The sequence below is a fragment of the Ptychodera flava genome, chromosome 3, assembly GCF_041260155.1.
Source record: "Ptychodera flava strain L36383 chromosome 3, AS_Pfla_20210202, whole genome shotgun sequence".
NCBI classification, from domain to species: Eukaryota; Metazoa; Hemichordata; class Enteropneusta; family Ptychoderidae; genus Ptychodera; species Ptychodera flava.
This window is the reverse complement of record NC_091930.1, coordinates 23581235-23592195: the sequence shown is the minus strand read 5'-3', so window position 1 is coordinate 23592195 and position 10961 is coordinate 23581235.

Genomic DNA, 10961 nt, shown 5'->3' with positions numbered 1-10961 from the left:
AGGCGCTTTAACCAGTCTGCAATCTTCAATTCATCATTGTATGTTTACTTAGCCACATTTCCAGTACTCGCAAGTCGACTTCTTCAGTATATGCACTGATACGGAAATATTACATAATGTGGGATAGTAAAATCGTACTAGGGACATAATAAGGTAAAAATGTTACAATTAGAAAGAAAAGTAAAAATTACCGAATAAAAGAAAAATTGATCAAAAATACCAAATCAAAATGGCAAACTGCGGATATGTTGATGTTGAAACATTTGAAATTACGGCAATAATAGTTTTCATAAAAATCAAATTGGAAAATATGGTTCAGCATTTATCACATCATTGCAGCTGTTGTATTGCACAGACGTTAGCATGTTAGTATGTTTCGAAAGGAAGTTCTTTTCCTCAGAATGCCTCATCTTGCCTCGTCCAGTTGAAGCTTTAATTTAGTCAAAATTCTTTTACTGAAAAACTAATTCATAATGCAACGCCATTTTTATCTCAGGGTTTTGGTCGAGAGTGAAACTCATGCAAGAGTTCTGAAATTAGGTGTTTCTTTACATTCGGTGCGAGTGCTTTGAGAATTTCATTGAGGCATATGGCAGTGAGCATCCGTAGTCCTCGAAATATAATAGTAATTCATGTTATAGTTAGGTTGACATAAAGTACACTGTTGACACCATGAAACGTGCGGATATTACTTATGATGAAAGAATGTAGTAATTGTATGAAAAAGTTGTGTTTCGCGGAAAAGCGTCAATATTTCGCAACTTCTTTTCCAATGTCAAAAATTCTTACAATGTGTGCACCAGCTTGTTGATGTATTTTATTGTGTTACTTTTTGAGCGGTGGATGTGTGAACCACCAATGGTGAATATACTAGTAACAGCAATCCATACCGCTCACAGAAATTCGGCTATCAGCATGGCTATCGACATCAAGTCCATAGAAAACACTGTAAGAAAATGCCTTGAATGTTTACGAAACTAAACAAGACGCGTTTTAAAAGCTATGTGTCAACACAACTTGAACACAATCTGAATACAATATACATTCACATACTCCTGTTGTTAACGAAAATTGGAGAATCTCACTCAGAGGAAATTGGTCGAGTGTTCACTTTTCTCCTTGAACAAATAAGGCGCTTTCAATCGAGTTCGAACTCACGGCAGCCAGTTACCTGTTGCGACTAGCAACAGACAGTCCCACTCAGTCAAATCCCCACTCTCAAAACGTGTGGTTCATTAATGGAGCTAGGCTGTTACAATTTCTGACTGCGACCACTCCACGATGCTGTAGAGTTCATGGAGCAATCGCATGTACATACTCGCTATCACACATCGCACACAAACTTTCGCGAAGCAATGAAGACGAAAAACAGCCTTGGGGAAAATTTTCTCCACCAGCAGAACTTTCAACATTTCTCTCAACCGGTAGAGCTATCAACCAAGGGTCACTAAGAAAATAAGGCGCTTTCAATCGAGTTCGAACTCACGGCAGCCAGTTACCTGTTGCGAATAACAACAGACAGAACCACTCGGCCAAAGTATCCCTCAACCATTTCAAATTCCTAAACTCTTGTCGTTGCTTCTAAGTTACCGATATTTGGAGACATAAAATATGCTGATAGCAGAATCTTTTCATCAAGTTTTTGTTCTTGAACAGACGGCAAAGGATGTTTTCTGTAAACGCCATTTCTCGCCTTCACCTCGCAGTCTCTGTCTAACAGTGACTTTATCAATCTCTGTAGTGCTCTGTCTGTCTGCCTCTCTGTCTGTCTGCCTCCCTGTCTCTCTCTCTCTCTCTCTCTCTCTCTCTCTCTCTTCTCTCTCTCTCTCTCTCTCTCTCTCTCTCTCTCTCTCTCTCTCTCTCTCAATCATTGGTCAACTTTGAATCTTCATTTGATCACTTTCACAATGCTAACTGCAAATTTTAGACCGGTAAGTATGGCAGGAAATACTGACTTAATAATATATATACTCCTGTTTTCTGAAATCGATCATGTAAACGCCGTTAAAGTCCCATTTGAAGCGAATGAAAAAGATATTGTTGTTAGCTCAAGAAAATGTGAAAATTCAAGCACATATAACTAGTTTCGTATAAAAAAACAACATAAAAAGATTGTTGCTATATCCCCATTCACTGCACCAAGAGTGACTTCAATGCTGATTCTGTTTAGGTGTTCTCCCCCAAGTTGTCATAATGCAGAAAGAGTAGGAGAACGTGCATTGCTTGCCACCTTCAAAGGAGACGGTTTCGTAAGTGAGTAAACTTTCGTGACCTTGAGTAGGTGTGTTACTGTGAGGCGTCATCGAAACTCACGATTGAGGTAATACCAGTAGAAGATTAGGCACAATTCATGTGATATTTCTTTTTATGTTTGTTACCCTCCTTCACATGATGAAAGAATGGGAACACGAAGTATTGATATTGTATTCTATCGACGTCCCTTTCAATTCATATGCGTACCATCCATTCATGGATGGCCGTCTATTTGTGAGAGGAATGTCAAAAAGGTCAAAATATGACCTTTAAGGTTACAAAAAAGTCGACAAATAGGCAAATACACAAACACACGTCATTCACAAACACGCGTATTCTAGGCACGAGCTTTTCACTTAAACAACGAGTACATGTTAGAATTAGGCCATGCAAAACAGCCATGTAACTGTTCGCTCTGAGTATGATGGCTTTTTTAGCTGAAAAAATTGAAAATATATATTCAAAGATAGCTGATTTTTAAAAAAGCATTTTGACTTGAAAATCACTTGAGTAATTACACAGACAGCACAAAACGTGCTTGTATTTTCGATTTGTCGACGACATTATGGTGTTTATACGTGCTTGTTTACTCCGGAGATGACACTTGATTAAATTCAAACCTGTATCAGTTGGACGTGTGACAAGGAAACACTGGTGAACAAGAGTGAACTCAGCATCTAAAGCTCGTTCAAATATGAAACTATCAATCACGCTGTCGCTCTGTGCAGGCCAGGATCGTATCTGGCCAAAGTCAACCTGAATTCAACTTATCGCTCAGTACCAATACATGTAAGATGTTTGCTCACTCCGTGCTACAGTCCTACGTTACAAATTCGCCCAGCATAAAACTTGGACGTACATAGTCGACACGCGCCTTCCATTCAAAGCAGCGAAGAGCCAGGAAATTTTCACTCGCATTAAGCGAAGTATTACCAGAATGATGCGCAGGAAAGGGTATGATGTCGTCATTGTGTATCTCGACGATTTCCTAATCATCGCGGACTCTAAATTGGTGTGCGAACAAGCCTTTAAGGCTTTGCTACAACTACTTCAGCAACTTTGCTTTTCCATGAACTGGGATAAAGTGGTCGAGCCTACACAATGCTTAACATTCCTAGGGATCGAGATAAACGTGCACACACGGACTTTGTCCCCGGCCGGTAACGGCTACAAGAACTAAGTGACCTCCTGGAATATTGGCTTCCAAATAGGCGAGCGACGAAACGCGAGCTTCTGCTACTCGGGGAACTCAACTGGGCGGCAAGAGTTATTCGCGGCGGGCGCACATTTTTGCGACAACTCATCGATGTGACAAACTCATCACCATCACCATCTCATCACCACGGTCGCGACCGTTTTGTGGAGGGACCGTGTCATCACATACGCCTTAACAGGCATGGCCAGAGTGGACATCAGCTTGTGGTGGAATTTCAGCAAAACTTTTAATGTTACGGCATTCTTCATAGAGGAAATTCCGTTGCCCCAAGTGCAGATTTTCACCACTGACGCGTGCTCAGCAGCGGGACCAGGCATTACCGCGAACGACTGGTTCTACACGCGATGGTCAGCGGACCATCCAACTACTGCGGATGCGCATATCAACGTCAAGGAACTTTACACCCTCCTGCTTGCGTGTAGGCGGTGGCATCGTTTCTGGGACAAACGCCACATAGTGGTATACACGGACAATACCACCACCATGTATATAATAAACTCTGGCACGTCACGTAATGAAACAGCCATGGAATGGCTGCGCGAACTATAATGGCTGTCGGCAATCTCCAAACTTTCAGATTACCGCCAGATACGTCAGAACTAATGATAACGACACGGACTCCTTTTCGCGCCAGCACGAAATTAAAGACTACCTTAAAGCCTTGGACACCTGCGAACTCGTGAAGCACATCCCTTACAGGAGTGGCATCATGATATGTCTGTTTCCACTTACTCACACAGGGGATCCAAAGGTCTTGTTGTTGTTGTTGCTATTGTTATTGTTATTGTTGTTGTTTTGTTGTTGTTTTTGTATTGTTGTTTGTGTTTATTGGTGGTGTTGTTGATCAATAAAATTTAACGAACATAATTTTTGTTATGTTGTTGTTTAAAACGTAATGTAGATGTCATATAAGAAATAAAACAAGTACTTTGAACTCGACCGCTGGTGAATAGAGTGTTATTTTAGGGCTCTGACATTGGAAGGCATGAGCTGGAAGGTGGCTTAGGTCTCACCCCTTGGTTTACTCGATGGATAAAGAAGCATATATTTTGGTAGAAAACTCAATTTTAGTATAATTGATAATATTTATTTCAGTAAAATCTTGATACTACTTTATGAAATCTATTATATTATTCAACCTGGTGTATAAGTAGAAAAATATTTCTTTCTTCTTATAAGTAGGGCTTGAAAAATGAGATTCAAAGTTTAATTATAATCACGACAGGAAAAAAAAACTAAAAGAACTCAAATTCAAAATTTAAGAATTCTATTGCTATACAAAATATATAGTATTTAAAGAACATAATTTGAAAATTTTCTATTTTTTTTACCCAGCTAGATCGCATTTATATACTTTGAAATGTTGAAAATTGAATACAAAGAGACCAGGAATTCGGGTGATTTACATATGTTTGCATACATTAAAAATATTTTCCCAACTAACTTACAACTTTTTGGCATGCTACAAAGTGAACCCAGCCCAGATTTAAATCTTTGATTATGTAATAAATGGAAATCGAAGAAATATTTGCAAAATAGCGATCTTAAGACAACTGAAATGCAAAAAAGCCATGAAAGTAAAAATAAATGTCGTGAAAGGGAAAATATTTTTTACAGATAGTTAAATGCTACCTCATATAACAATTACAAATGGCTACTACAATATTAGGTTACTATATAAACTGATTTCATTAGCCTCCTTTAATATTTTAAAAAGTCGTGTGTGTCCTGCAGAATATTTATTTCATATTTCAAACATATGATAACGAGGCTTAGGGAATAATGATAAAAATCTTCTTGTCCAAAACCAGTGCATCATTTAAACTAAAACCTTACTTATATCATCACCATTGTAAGTATCTGAAAGTTTGCAAAAGGACTTAGGATCGATACGATAATCAGGGAACAATCACTATGTTCATTTTTTCCCCTCGTCTTTGTGTACTTTTGCATATCTCAATTACTGCTTAACTGCTTGGGCCTCGGCAGCGCTATTTGTAGTAATATTGTTTATATTGAATCTGTTAAGAGAAGATTAAACAATGTTCATGTGATCTTACTCCTTACGTTTGTTACTCACTTTCACGTGATGAAAGAGAGCATGACGTATTTGTATGCAGTGTGGTAAACCTATAACTGGACGATGTCCCGTGCCTATCGTCGTCGTGGCCGTCGTCGGAACCACCCGCTGTACTCAGCTCTGCTCTGTTTTTACCTAATTGTGCCTCTTTCTATTGTGATAGTCAGTCCAAGGTCTCCCGATTGCAAGATCGTAGCGCTGGTTGCTTCATCGACGGCGATAGCTATAGTAAGTCGAGAGCAGGGCAACATGTACGTGTTTGCTGTGGAGTCCTCTGCTCCGGTAGGCTTGTTGCCATGCTAACGTAGAGTCGAGTTGAGCGGTCCGGGTGGAGAGATTTACCACAGCAATCTCGAAATACTCGATGGGACATATTAGAGTAGTAAAATTATGATTTAAAGGTAGCTTTTTGTATGAAATTTGTATAGAAAGTCGGCGTTTCCATCGTGAAAAAAATCGCCCTCTTGTGGCTACCTCAAATGATTTTAGTGATCAATTATAGGGTTTCACAGGATACTCGGTGATATCCAGTCGTCATCTAGGGGATTCGTTTAGCTAACCGCAGGTTTTTGGTGGCCCCGCCCCTATTTCTATCCTACTACTGATAATGTTTATGCTTATGAATTACACACAAGAGATATGATAGTTTTCTCACAGTATGCATTCTTAAACGATTGAGAGAGACCAGTATAGATCTGTCTGTACAATGGACAAATTCACTTTTGGAGACTGACGGAATATACATTAATGACTTGGTCCATTCTTCTCAAATGAATAAAACCGAGTTTTGAGTTAACCCGATTCTGTAACTTGCAAAATTACCAGCATAACTATTGTAGCCGTGTACTTTCTTTCAGTTGTATCTGATTACACCAAAGTGTTCATGGCTCTGACGAACGTTCTACGGAAGTTTATATTGTTTTACTCTATCCTGGCAACCGGCCATGCTCAGGTAAGTGTAAAGCCAGATAAGCTTATTTCACAGGTGCATAAGAATGAATGATCAGCTTCCTGATCGTTAATCGATGAAAAACAGGAGATAAAAAGATGCGACCACTACTTATCAGCGGTCAGTTAAGCTAAACTAAGCCGAGCAAAGCCTATTTAGCGTTAATTCATTGGATATCTCAAATCACTTTAAATTTTACACCCCAAATTGCAATAAGCTTACCAATTATATCACAAGTTCGACTTGCTCTAATTAGATCGTCGATTTAGACTATCGATCTGTATATTAATGAAAGCTTCATCATCATAGCCAGTGAAAAATTTAACAGAAGCTGTTTCATTTTATACATTTTATACCCCTAATTTTACCTACGGTTGTGTTTGTTTATGTACTGTTTTAATTGAATATGCCTTTTTAAATCGTCATATTTTGTGATTGACAATTTATGTAACTGCCGTTAAGCCAATCGCCAAATTAGGATAATTAAGATTAATAGACTGATTGACTGATTTATATTGGCAGAAAGACAGACAGACAGACAGACAGACAGACAGACAAAATAATTGATCGATAAGAGATAAAGGCAATAGAGATGGACAGCTAGATGTACCAACAGTTAAAAACATGGATAGACGAAGGGATGAAACGATGGCCTGATGGATGATATTACGCGCATCTCATACTTTGAAAAAAATTATATTGATGCCAAACATGTTTACACACAGGTTGGTTTACTGAATCGTTGTTTATTAATATGTTATTTTCGGCATTGATAGACGGTAGTCTTCACGTCCTCGACCGACGTATCTTTCAGTCAAAGATTTTTATGCTGAGACAACATGCTGTAAATTCGTGCTTCACAAGTGCCTATTGCCTTTTTAGCATCCTCTTTCTCTTGTTCTCTTTAACATAGCAAACATGTCCTGTGTGTACCCAATGGATGGATGATGAGAATGGCGGAACGCTTGACCCGGCTTCCATCGGAGAGTTCGAACTCGTCAAAGTTGAGAGAAACCCTTGAATTCTGTGAAGAGACGACTGATATTGAGTGTGCTTTGGCCGATGACACTCATACTCCATACAACCAAACTGGACAAGTTAGTCTAACATGTGACCCGCAGAAAGGAATTTTGTGTTTCCATAGCCAACAAAGAGGCGACTGTTTCAATTATGCTATTCGATTACTGTGCGCCGTACCCCTGAAAGAGGATTCGAAACACGCCTGTGTGGAAAACAATGGCCTACACTTCGAGTTTACTTGCACCTTCCTGGATTGTTGGACAGATGACCTTGGCAGTAAATCTTCCTGTCAACACAGTAATGCCATCGTGGATATTAGTGACGTGGTAAGTATTCTCAACAGTGACGGGATTTGTATGGGAAATAAAACGGTCTGTACGATGTAGATATACGATGTACAGACGTCTATATATAAATTGTTACGGCAATAAGACGTATAGATTATGACATTATACATTATTGCCTGAATACATGGTTTAGGTGCCCGAGAGCAGGTAACAATTTGCCCGACGCGGGAAGGGCAAATCGTCTCCTGCTGCGAGGGCACAAACCCATATATTCAGGCAATAATATTTTATTACATGCCTCTTCTACCAGGCGCCAAATGTAAAATAATTATTTACACATTAGAAGAACATATTCATACGAAAAGGGTGTATTTGCATGCATTTATCAATAAAAATAAACTACTATAGCATAAGTATAAATAAATCAATACAGACATAAGTAAATACATATATGAGTGAAAAAACATACATATATGTGAACCAATTCACACAAGACATGAAGACAGACACATACATACATACGTGCATACGTACGTGCATACATACATACATACGTACGTGCATACATACATACATACATACATACATACATACATACATACATACATACATACATACATACATACATACATACATACATTCATACATACATACATACATACATACATACATACATGCACTCACGCACGCACATACATACGTGCATACGTACGTGCATACGTGCATACGTACGTGCATACATACATACATACATACATACATACATACATACATACATGCATGCATGCACTCACGCACGCACGCACGCACATACATACATACATACATACATACATACATACATACATATACACACATACAGGATCGAAAAGTTTACATGAGGGGAACGAAGTACGCATGCGTATATCCAGTCGCACACACACACACTCACACACACACACACACACACACACACACACACACACACACTGCTACTCGGAAAAGTTTACATGAGGGGGAAACGAAATACGCATGCGTATATCTACTCGCACACACACACTGCTCTGAAAAGTTTACATGAGGGGGAACGAAGTACGCATGCGTATATCCACTCGCACACACACACTTACACACTCACACACACACACACAACAAACACAACACACACATTGCTACTCTCTCTGAGATACACACACTGACGCGACGATCTGCAGGCCCGGAAGTGCCACACCGGGGAGCTCACTCCTAACTCGGACTCTACGTACCTCGCGGCGTCGAAGGCTAGTGACGATGACAAAGATGTGCGACACTTTTTCTCTTTCTTGCCTTTGTGTCGTGAGTCGGGTTCGTACAGGGCTTTACACAGCGTAAAGTGGTAGCCGGCCTGAGTAATACTACACTGCTTAGAGGCCCCGTAAGGGTTTCTGACTTAATGGTACCTGCCATGCCGGCGAAGTTCTGCTGGGGTTAACGGCCCAACCCAGGCCAATAAAACACTGGGAGTCGTGTATTACAGCTCTCTGCCATTCGGCTTATATTCTTTAATGGTTAAATACAGCATTCAACAGGAACTACAGCAACAGCTTACTGGAACTAAAGCAACAGCTTTACCAGTCCGGGTTATGTCCATAGAGAGGATATTACGATTGACCAATCAGCGAACCTGCCGCCACCAACGTCACGAATAATTAATCATGCAAACCTGGGCTCGTACATTGCAACGAGTTTGGAACTTTTCGGCTTGATTTCGCCCTTTACTTTTAGCACTGGGTAGTTTTTAGATGTAGACGTTACTCACAATGTTTAGTACGGTCGAGATGGTGACCGATACCAGTGATTAGTACATTGAAAATTACTTATTTGGATGAATTCCTGGCGGGTACGACTCCTAGAAATCAGTATTTGACCCTTGTAAATCTACAGTAAGTTATTTGTCGCCAAATATCGCCTATTTTTGGTCAAATTTCAATTTAACCTTGTAATCTGCAGTATGGAGAATGTTTCAAGCTTTGCAAAGATGGGTCAACTGTTTTAGTCGGTCATCGGAGCACGATGGAGCACGATTTTTTCGATCACCATGCATTTCCCGGTACGATTGACCCTTTGCTCAGAAAAACGCGCGCCGGAACAATCGCCGAGAAGTTAACCAAAAGCTGGAAAAGAGAACGAAAAACGTCCAATAACTCTTTGTCGAATATGGTCAAGGGTAAAGAAACTTAGAAAACTATTCCTGAAGAAATCTTACAATTTTAACACGGTAGAACGTCGCCAATCGACTGGAGCTAAGATACTTCCGGGTAGCCAACAGTCTCACTCGATCGGTGGATCTGTCCGGTCACATCGCTATCTGAACAAAGTGAACCAACGTAACCTTTGACCCTTATTACATATACAGTACGTGATTGGTTCTTGCCTTAATTTTATTACATATACGGTACGCCATTGGCTCTTCCCTACTATCCTCTATATGGACATAACCCGGACTGTTTACTGCTAAACTCTCTGCTCTCTAAACTCTCTGCTTACTTTACTCTGGATCGTACGTAGCTCCACTCAGCAGGGAATGAATGTCTGGAATGCCAAGTATGCCCACTGGAACTAGACAGCAACGGAGTACGGAGAACTGGAATTTTCAAACTAATATTAAGAGCCACTGTGTATTTTCTAATAAACTCATTTTCACGCCTACGACATTTCAGTGCCTGATGTACAAGGCAGTGGTATTTTTTTACGAATTTTCATTAGTTCTACGCGTGAATTTTTTGATCGAAAAATTGATGCTTTGTAAAGTTTGGTCAAACACCAAATGTATTCACTTTTCCCCGGACGTTTTTTGATGAAAGTCATATGGTCAACCCGTCAATGTAGTATCATTCGACTCTTAATGGTACGAAATGTGTCAAACTGTCATCCGACCCCTATCGACCCCTAGCGTTTTCACGTAATGGGGGCTTTCTTTCTGCCTACTTTTAGTGATTTTCTAAAATGTGGACGCCTTATGTAAACATAGCCAGGCCGTCAGGCCTGCAGTTGAGGACCGGGGCAGCAGGTCACCTCGACCCCTGTCCGTTTCGACCCAAGTAATTCACACCCTCTTGTCGTTGTTGTGGTCAAATCAATCCCGGTGCCTTAGTCACTTCGACCTCAGTCAGTTTTCATGTTACATGTACCTGACAA